The following is an 8884-nucleotide window of genomic DNA, read 5'->3' as shown; positions in this document are numbered from 1 at the left end:
ATTTAAAAAAAGAACTTGCTACTGAATATGTCACAATGGGCACAACTTGCTTATTTTGTCTCAAAATTCCACTAAGCTGACTTGGAATACACTTCAAAGACAAATGGGACTGAGTTACTTTCTGGAAAGCAAATGGTGAAGTGAAGGAAAGACTGCATACTGAACAGTGGGTCCCTTCCTTGTCTCCCCACTTTTTTCCCTCAAGAAAGATGGCAGCTCAAATTATGACCACTAGCATCCCAGTCTTTCCCTTTGTCCCCACATAAAGCAGAAGACTGGGGCTTTTTCAGAAGATAACTAGTCTGGGAAAATATCTTAAACATAAAAATAATGCAATTTCTATGTGGTTAAAATAACAAAGGCTTGGTAGCTTACAAGGGAAAAGTCCAAAGTCCTCTTTCTGTCTACTGTTGTGCTTCTGAGTTTACCTATGCACTGACTGCTCAGCGCAGAATTATAGAAACTCTTAAATATTTGCCTTCTAAGGGCAGTTTCCAGGATGTGTAAGCTGTGAACTTCAATAGGAGTCATAAATCATGATCCTGAACCTTTGTACACCAGAGGAAATTCTACTTGCTGGAGATAATTGTTTGCTTGCTTAAGTTTTTAACTTTATTCATCATGGGAAATTGAATTTTTCTCTCCTATTTTGTTATAATTAAGGCACTTATCTGCATATGTGTTTTCATTAATGTTTCCAGTGTTTTCTATGTAAACTTCCCACATATTTCTCATTACACATGTATAAATTAAAGTGAAACTTTTAGATTATTTACTTCTAAAATTTGTCATGAAAATCCATATTGTACAGACTCAAGAGAGACTTGTAAACCCCACCACATGATCTTCAAGCAACTGTAAAAAAGCCCTGCCCAGTAGACTGTCCCTGACCATGAATTCAGGAGTTTGATTCTCTCCTGAATTTTAGAGCCTCATTATGAAAATCAGACATATGAAACAAGGAAATGTTGAAACATTTAAATAGAAAATAATGCAATCAAGAAAATCCCTCTCAGAAGGAGCCTAGAAAACATGCCAGGAGATTAGTGGGGATCAGAAAAGAAAATCATATCTGAGGTGCTGTATAAACAGGGGCTATTTGGCTCAGAAGAAAGATGACATTGTCAACTCCAAATTGAGTGGTGGCCCAAAAGGTAAAGATATAAACAATAGGAGAGAAAAGGCAATATGTAGAGCAATCCAAGAGGCTAGATATCAGTCACGTGGTCACTCACGTGAACAGGAACGGTGAAGAAGAGAAATCATCAGAGAGGGAATAGGAGACAGCTCCAGGCTATCAGACTGAAAGTGAAGGTAAGTTGCAGTAAGTAACAAGAAATGTGGCTGAAAAGTCCACACCAGGGATGTAAATTTCAGATCACTAATGGCAAAGCAGGTCTGTATTACTAGAACTTCCAACGTCTTGTAATTTGCACTGGAATTTAGACAAAAATGGTGTAATGACTTTAATGGGCAGGAGAAATAGCCCAAGCTATGAAGAGTGAACATAGATGTTTTGCAACAGCCGTTTCTTAAAGTCCTTTACCTTTCCAGAAGGAGCTAGTGAAAAGTGTGTATCAGTGACAGAAGGGCACAGAGCAGCAGAAGGTACAGGAGGCAAGGGAGAGGCAGCCAACACATAGTATAAGGACTGTCGTTTGCAGAACAGTGCAGAGGAAACTGGCTTCCAGGACTGAAAGCTTAGTGCTGAGTGCTGCAGGGGAGTGCCGCAAAGGAAAGAAGACCAACCAGTGAGACCTGCTGAAGGCTAACTGATGAGCTAACTAACTGGATACTGTAAGGGAAATGAAAAACAAACGGGAACATTGGGTAATTAACTGCAGGAAACATGGTGTTGTGCAAGAAAGGAATTGTAGCATTAGAACCGTACAGAGCCAAACAAAAATATTGTTCATTTAACCACAAAACATCCCTATTTTATGTAATACTTTCTTAAGCGAATGAATGTTCACTGCGGATGGTATAATTATCATGGGACCTTTATACAAAATAAGGCAGCCTTCCTTATTTCTGCAGAAGAATAAATTAAAATTTATCTTTAACATCAAAGATTTCAGAAGAGGGCTATGTGTGGAAAGAATGCAAAAAAAAAAAAAAAAAAAAAAAAAAAAACCTTGGGGAGTGATTAAGTTAAAAAGAAACCCCAAATTTATATACCTAGAACAATTCAACAAAACCTCTGAAGTGGGAAGAACAGAGACATCATTAAGACATATCCTTTTGCATCACTCTTGCTCCCTTTCTAGGGGTGTCTGGTCTCTTATCTCTTATATCCATCCTCTTCTCAGTGTCGACAGTTTCCATAATAATTTTACCAAACTGCAAAGGAAACAGGGAAGGAATAGGTAATAAAAGAAGAGATAAATTAGTAATGATGTGATAAACAAGAATGAATTATTTAAAAAAATCTCATTACACAGACAAATTTAAATTTAATATTGCTGGTGAAATAACCAATATTCAGAAGACTATCTGCTTTATTATTTCACTGCCTGACATTCCAGAAGGGCAAAGTTGTAACAGCAAGATCAGTTATTGCCAGAGGGTGACAGGAGGGGGGCGTGTATAGGATAGAATATATAAAGTGTAAAGTACCAGAGAGAATTCTAGGAGGACAGGGGAGTCCTGAACCCACCTGTGGATTCTCGAACAGGTCCCCAAAAGGCAATACCATATAACGGCTAATGTGAACCTGCATTAAACAAGACTTGATCAGAATCCTGTCTTGTCTCAATTTCTAGGGGGCAAGAGGCACAAGAAATTGAGACAAGACAGGATTCTGATCATGTCTCGTTTAATGCAGGTTCACATTAGCCGTTATATGGTAAGACATTTGGCAGTGAAAAGTACGACAGGATGTGGTAAGCAAGCAGTAAAGAAAAACAACCTGACCTTCACAGAGAATCTAATCTAAAGTATACATCAGCACACTGTGTCTCATCAAGAGCTCAGGGTCCAGTCAGCAGCAACAGTTCCAGACTGACCAGACCACTTCCCACGACTAATGCCCCCACCTTGACCCGGTTCAGGCCTGAGAAAGACATGTCTGACTACAGTGGTCTCCTACAGAGTCCTTTCTCTTTATTCTGGTCATGGTTATAGGATATCACACCTATGTTCAATGGAAAAAAGATAGCCTTTTCAACAAATGGTGCTGGTTCAACTGGAGGTTAGCATGCAGAAGAATGCGAATTGATCCATCCTTGTCTCCTTGTACTAAGCTCAACTCCAAATGGATCAAGGACCTCCACATAAAGTCAGACACTCTGAAGCTAATAGAAAAGAAACTGGGGAAGACCCTTGAGGACATCGGTACAGGGAGAAAGTTTCTGAACAGAACACCAATAGCGTATGCTCTAAGAGCAAGAATTGACAAATGGGACCTCATAAGGTTACAGAGTTTCTGTAAGGCAAAGGACACCATCAAGAGGACAGATCGGCAACCAACAAATTGGGAAAAGATCTTCACCAACCCTACATCAGATAGAGGGCTAATATCCAATATATATAAAGAACTCAAGAAGTTAGACTCCAGAAAACCGAACAACCCTATTAAAAAATGGGGTACAGAGTTAAACAAAGAATTCTCACCTGAAGAACTTCGGATGGCAGAGAAGCATCTTAAAAAATGCTCAACTTCATTAGTCATTAGGGAAATGCAAATCAAAACAACCCTAAGATTTCATCTTACACCAGTCAGAATGGCTAAGATTAAAAATTCAGGAGACAGCAGGTGTTGGAGAGGGTGTGGAGAAAGAGGAACACTCCTCCACTGCTGGTGGGGTTGCAAATTGGTACAACCACTCTGGAAAGCAGTCTGGCGGTTCCTCCGAAAACTGGGCACCTCACTTCCAGAAGATCCTGCTATACCACTCCTGGGCATATATCCAGAGGATTCCCCACCATGTAATAAGGATACATGCTCTACTATGTTCATAGCAGCCCTATTTATAATTGCCAGATGCTGGAAAGAACCCAGGTATCCCTCAACAGAAGAGTGGATGCAAAAAATGTGGTATATCTACACAATGGAGTACTATTCAGCCATTAGAAACAATGAATTCATGAAATTCTTAGGCAAATGGATGGAGCTAGAGAACATCATACTAAGTGAGGTAACCCAGACTCAAAAGGTGAATCATGGTATGCACTCACTAATAAGTGGTTATTAACCTAGAAAACTGGAATACCCAAAACATAATCCACACATCAAATGAGATACAAGAAGAAAGGAGGAGTGGCCCCTGGTTCTGGAAAGACTCAGTGAAACAGTATTCGGCAAAACCAGAACGGGGAAGTGGGAAGGGGTGGGAGGGAGGACAGGAGAAGGGAAGGGGGCTTACGGGACTATCGGGGAGTGGGGGGGCTAAAAAAGGGGAAATCATTTGAAATGTAAATAAATTATATCGAATAAAAAAAAGAAAAAAAAAACAAACTCAGATCTCTAAACTGATAAAAGTAAATTTGACTCTATATAAGTTTAAAAAAAAAACAAAATTGGGGCTGAAAAGCAAAATTAAAAGTATAACAAGTTTTGGCTGGATAAAAGTCTCATTCAGTAAAATTCTTGCTGTGTAAGCACAAGGACTGAGTTTACCCACAGAGGAAAACTTATGATGATATCTGCTAGTAACTGTAATGGCAAATCTAAGGTGATCCCTAGGGCTCAGTTGTGAGCCAGCCTAGCCTAATTGGAGAAATCCAGAACAATGAGAGAGCCCGTTCTTTTAAGAAAGAAACGTGAACAACACTGAAGGCTCTTCTCTGCATCAGCCCTGCTGGATATGCTGCAAGGTTCTGTGAGAGAGAAGACACTGAGTGTACTTCCAGCCCTTGCTACAATGTAGCTACGTGCCAGGATGGAATCAATGGCCACTCCTACTTCTATGTGCCTGGATACTAAGGCAGACATTGTATCTTGGAAGTGGATGAATGTGTTTCTGATCCCTGCATGAATGAGACTGTATGCCTCAATGCGATAGGAAGATACATGTGTGTCTGCCCTCAAGAGGATTCTAGTGTGAACTGTGAGTTGGAAATGGATGGGTGCATTTCCCAGCCATGTCTACATCGTGCCATGTGTCAGGATTCTCTTGGGGCTTTCATCTATAACTGTGCACCTAGATTCCTTGGAGACAACTGTGATCTCAATATTGGAGATTGTGACGGTCAGCCATGTTTCCATGGAGGTCTATGTGTGGACAGGAAACTACAACTCTGTCTGCTCAGGTGGTAGATTCACAGGGCCATAATGCGAGACCTTGATGCCATTTTGTTGATCAGAGCCTTGTCACAAGGATATGACATATAAAGACACTGTTGACAGCTACATTTGTCACTGCTGGCCTGGACACACAGGTGCCTTGTGTGAGATGGACATAAATGAATGCAGTAGCGACCCCTGACAATTTGGGTGAGAATGTGTCAACTATCCTTAGATCTATATGAACACATTGCAGGCCAGCCTTCCTCCTTCAGCTATCTTGGAGCCTTAGGCTATGTTTGTATCAGCCAGACTGGATTCAAAAACAGGGGCATAGCATTACCGTCTTCTGAGAGGCTCCACTTAGCAGCTGCCTGAAACAGACGCAGAGACCCACAGCCAAACATTAGACACAGCTCAAGAAATTCTGTAGATGAGCTGGAGAAGGATTGAGGAACCAGGAGTGGATAGGAACTCCACAAGGCCAACAGAGTCAACTAACCTGAACTCTTGTGGGCTCCCAGAGACTGAACCACCAACCAAAGAGCTAGGCTAGGCCTAGGTCCCCTGCACGCATGCAGCAGATGTGCAGTTGGTCTTCATGCAATTCCCCAACAACTAGAATAGAAGCTTAACCTTACTCTGTTGTCTGCCTGTGGATCCTACTCCCCTATGAGCTGCATTATCTGGCCTCAGTGGAAGAGGAAGTACCTAGTCCTGCAGTGACTTGAGGTGCCAGAGTAGGTTGCTTCATCTGGATAGACCACCCTTTCTCAGAGGTGAATGAGAGGGGGAAGGGGGATGGTCCATGTGAGAGAAACTTGGAGGAGAGGGAGGCTGCAAGTGGGATGTGAAGTGAATAAACTGATTAATGAAAAAAATTATTGCAATACAGTTTGTATTTATTTATTTATTTATTTATTTATTTATGTGTGTGTGTATCTCTCTCTCTGTGTGTGTGTGTGTGTGTGTGTGTGTGTATGTATGTGTGTGTGTACTAAACTTGGTTGTCGGTTGTCAACTTGACAAAATGAGGAAGAAGGAACCTTTATTGAAGAACTGCATTCATCAGATTGGCCTAGAGATGTGGGGTGGTGAGCAGTGATAGGCAGCCTGGTCCCTGGTCAAGCTCAGGCTTAAAACCCCAGTGACCCAGTGGGTGTTTGTCACCTGTAATGGGTGACAGGAGTTTGGCCATGCCCCTTGGGCCCCTGGTTCCTATCACATAGCTACAGCCTCCCACAAACCCTCCCCACCTCCCCCACTCCCTCCAACCACCCTCAACCCACTCCACCCTCCCCTGAGCAAAGAAGTTTGTAGCCATCAGTCATGTAGGAGCAGCACCAAGCCCTCCCACAGGCAGATAAGTTATCTTCAAGCTTCCAGACCAAGACAATGAGAAATACCTACTGTCAGAACCTGACCCACCCCATAACTGTATATTAGAATCCAATCCAGAAGAAATAAAGGTGTGTGAGAACTGCTCTGTCATCTGAGAGCTTCCTTTAAGAGTTGTAACACTGCTACTTGGGAAGAGGTCTGCTCTCTGAAAATGCCACCTGAAGCTCCCCTTCACTCCTAGCTGGCTAGTCAGCCACTCATTTGGGCACATCGTATTCCACATCAGGGTGATGTGGAATAAATGAGCCAGCAAGGGCAGAGACAGAGATGGAGCAAGTTGCAGCAGAGGAGGCAGCAGAGACAACTCCCTCTTCCAGTTCATACTCTCTCCCCTTTGCCTGAGCCCTCACACCTGGCCGGACCAGAGATCTCCATGGAAAGCCTTTGGTACACAGGCCCACATAGAGACACGTATGTGGGTCATTTTCTTGGCAAATTATTGATATAAAACCAGCCTACTGTGGGAGTGGCCATCCTTAGACAAATAGACCTGGGCAGGCATACCAGAAAGATAGCTGATTAGAAGCAAGAAAACCACCCAGTAAGCAGCATTCCTTTATGGTCTCTGGTTCAGTTCCTGCCTAGAGGTTCCTGTCTTGAGTTCCTGCCCCGACTTCCCTTAGCAATGGATTGTGACCTGGGTATTGTAAGATGAAATAAATCCTTTCCTCCCGAATTTGTTTTTTGTCAGAGTGTTTAATCACAGTGACAGAAAAGCAAATTAAAACATTGTATGTATTGGGGCAATGGGGACTGTGGTGTGTGTGTGTGTGTGTGTGTGTGTGTGTGTGTGTGTGAATGTGGGTACACATATCCCACAGCTTACATGCTGTGTTGACTAATTTGATGTCAACTTGACTCAAGCTAGAGTTATCAGTAAGGAGGAAGCCTCAACTGAGAAAATTCCTCCATTAGATCAGTCTAGAGGTTACAGAGCATTTCCTTAATTAGTGATTGTTATGGGAGGGCTCATTCCATTTTTGGGTGGGGCCAGGCTGAGCAAGCTATGAAGAGTGAGCCAGAAGGCAGCAGCCCTCCATGGCCTCTGCATAGGCTCCTACCTCTAGGTTCCTGCCCTATTCAGCACCTGTTCTGTCTTCCTTCCATGAGGAATAGTGATATAGAAGTGTAAGTCAGATAAATCATTTCCTCCCTAACTTGCTCTAAGTCACGGTTTCATTCCAGCAATAGAACCTTCTCAAGCATACCTCTTGAATGTCCTCTTGACATCTTTCAGGCTTTAGCGCTCTACTTCTTCCACGCTGAGACAAAGTCTCTCTTGTTTCTAGGATATACTATGTACTCCAGTCTAGATTGACTCTATTAGTGGTGAAAAATCCACCATTCTGGATTTTTATGTGAGTTCTGGGAACTGGATTTAGCTGACTTGTACAGTCAGTGTCTATCCATTGATCCATATACTTCCCCAGCCATTTTCTATATTTTATAAGCAAACACCTAAAATACATAAATGAATTATTTATCATATTGTGATAAATGACTGTCTCACAATCACGGACAGATTAAACAGAATATTCAAGTCCCTTAGAAACCTTCAGGTGCCCCATGTAATGGCAAGGGTTTTCTTTCCCACCATCTATCACTTCTACACTGAGTAATCACTGTCTTTCTTTACTGTCATCCAAGTATATGTTTCTAGCCCATTGCTTATTCTTGAAGTTTTTGATGTCATAATCCTCAGAAACCACAGATTTCCCTTATATTTCTTCATTTGTTTGACACTCTACCTATAGTACAGGAGAATGCTATTTCTTTGTTATATAGTTCTTCATGGTTTGGCTTTTGTAATTGAATGTTTATATCTAACATATGTATTATATATCCTGCACACTGACATCTAAATGTGGAAAAGGGATCACATTGCTGGTACAACTTAAGTCCAAACCACCATTTTCATACTTTGGTGTTTTATGAGAAGTCCTTGTAATCGCAGAATTAAACTTTTTCAGGAGTCATAGGACTAAGGATAAAATATATTTAAATTTTTAAACCTTTAGTTGATAAGTAAAATTTGTACTTTGGAAAATTTAAAAGGTGATAATGTTTTTATATTTGAGAATAATCTATATATAAGGAAGATAAAATATTTCATCTGTTCGTATGGATACTTGGAGTTTAAAGCCAGTCCTTTGATTTTTAAATTTCTGCTTCTCAGGCACACAAGTGATAATAGTATCACAATATTAATATTTTTCATTCTTAAGCCTAACATATGCATGTTATAATAAAGATGAGGCA

Source organism: Apodemus sylvaticus, chromosome 8, assembly GCF_947179515.1.
Source record: "Apodemus sylvaticus chromosome 8, mApoSyl1.1, whole genome shotgun sequence".
NCBI lineage: Eukaryota > Metazoa > Chordata > Mammalia > Rodentia > Muridae > Apodemus > Apodemus sylvaticus.
The sequence above is the reverse complement of the archived record's forward strand: the minus strand, read 5'-3'. Positions refer to the sequence as shown.